This window comes from Octopus bimaculoides, chromosome 21, assembly GCF_001194135.2.
Source record: "Octopus bimaculoides isolate UCB-OBI-ISO-001 chromosome 21, ASM119413v2, whole genome shotgun sequence".
Classification (NCBI taxonomy): domain Eukaryota; kingdom Metazoa; phylum Mollusca; class Cephalopoda; order Octopoda; family Octopodidae; genus Octopus; species Octopus bimaculoides.
In genome coordinates, this window is record NC_069001.1 from 37,684,006 (window position 1) to 37,686,277 (window position 2,272).

The window sequence follows — 2,272 nt, forward strand, 5'->3', positions numbered from 1 at the left end:
AAAAGTAAATATTTTCAGAAGAAAAGGTGTGTGATTAAAGGGAGATTTGACTGTTGTTTCTAGCATATCCCATCATCATTCTTCCCCGTTTCTTTCTCACTCTGACAAGTATTGATGTTTTTCAATATTTTCTTCCCATTAAGACGGTAAGCTGGCAGAAACGTTAGCAAACCAAGTGTCTCAGGTGTCTCAGTTGAGACACTTGCTGTTGAATTGACGTGTTTTTTCCTTTTCTTTTCTTTTTCTTTCTTCACTTAAGTGTAATTTCTTTGGTTTTGAATTTGTATTTTAATGTTTTTGCTTGGGTGGGGGTGAGTACCTTTTATTGGAATATAACACCTATGTATATGAAACATATATAATACAAAATAAAGGCGAGGAGTTGGCAGAAACGTTAGCACACCGAGCGAAAGGGTTAGCAGTATTTCATCTATCTTTACGTTCTGAGTTCAAATTCCGCCAAGGTCGACTTCGCCTTTCATCCGTTCGGAGTCGATAAATTAAGTACCAGTTGCATACTGGGGCCAAACTAATCGACTGGCCCCCTCCCCAAAAATTTTGTGCCAAGAGTAGAAAAAAATATTTTGGGGGTCTGCGCAAGAGCTTGTCTCTATCTCTTCCTTGTTTTCTTTCCTCCATCCATGCTTGCTCCTCTTTGGTAGGCAACATCCTCTCCTCTCCAACATGAACTAATTCCAACAGGGAGATGGATGAAGCTCTGCTACAGTGGAGAGAGCTGGGTTTGTCAGATCCTGATACAGCTGAAGATAGACGGAAGCAAAGAGTATGTGACAATCAAGGTGTCGCCTACTTTCTGCTAGTGCAAAAATTCTCCAGAGACTAGATTGATGCCCTGCCTGTGACCAACATCGATGGTCTCTTCAGTGTAGATGAGCTCTCAGCATCACCATCGCATTCAGAGTGGGAGCCGACGTCTGTGGGGAACTGTGATGTCACTGGCAGTTCGCCTTCCCAATGTGCCAGACGATGCCCGTGAGGATATTGGGTTGTTCCAATGCCTTAGCCTCGCCATGGTCCGTCGTAATGCCTCAAACGTGCTGGTTGCTTCAGTAGGTTTCGTTGAACATTGCGGTGTGCGATCAACTGATACAGTTTTGACAGAAAGATTTGGAAGAATTAGATGAAAGGTCTCCGGTAATTTTCTTTCATGTAAATAAATGTTTATGTTGATTGAAAAATTCACTGGCAAAATCTTACAAAACTGAGACACTTGCTGTTGAATTGGCGTGTTTTTTTCTTTTCTTTTTTCTTTCTTTATTTAAGTGTGTTTTCTTTGGTTTTGAATTTGTATTTTAATGTTTTTGTTTGGGTGGGGTGAGTACCTTTTATTGGAATATAACACGTATATATATATGAAACATTTATAATACAAAACATTAAAAATACAAATACAAAACCAGGAGAGAAAAAAATGGAGAAAGAGGAACAAAGAAAGATAGACAGATACATGGAGAGATAGATAGATAGATAGATAGATAGACAGATAACTAAATAAATAGATAGATAGATAGATAGATAGATAGATAGATAGATAGATAGATAGATAGATAGAAGATAGACAGACAGATAGATAGATAGATAGACTGATTTGATTTGGCCTTCAAGTTGTCTTTTGGTTAAAAATGAAACTGCTGCGTGCTAGTGTGTGAGAGAGAGAGAGAGAGAAAATATCTCATTAGGAGAAAAGTAGAGATGAATAAAGGGATAATGTGTAAAAAGAGAGATAGAGAATGAGTGGCGGGGTGGATGCTTCAAAAATGAACTTTTAAAGTTTTTAATGTTAGGAGACCTGAGAGAGGAAGGGACATTGTAAAACTCGGAAAACCTGGCTTTGTAGCATGAAAATGAAAAACAACTAAAGTAAAAAAAAAAAAGGAGTTTTTTCTTTCTTTTTGACTTACCCAGAAATATCCCTGGCACAATAATGGAAACATGGGTACGTTTGAATTTGTCATGGTTGGGTAAATTGGTAAATATGAAACGTATGTTTGCGAGTGACGGTCGTATATGACCTCTCCGATCAGCACATATTTATTTCCACTAATCAAACATTAAAAGCACAGCAACAAGGGCAACTAAGCTGTTGTTATTCCTCTTTATCATAAAAGAGACTCCTATTTTGCGTTTTTTTTATTTTTTATCATAGTTTCCGTTTGTTTCTGAATATTAACCACCACCATCCTCTGTCTCACCTTCTTGGTCCTCTCCACCACCACCGCCGCCTCTCTCACTCCACCACACCGCCACGCCG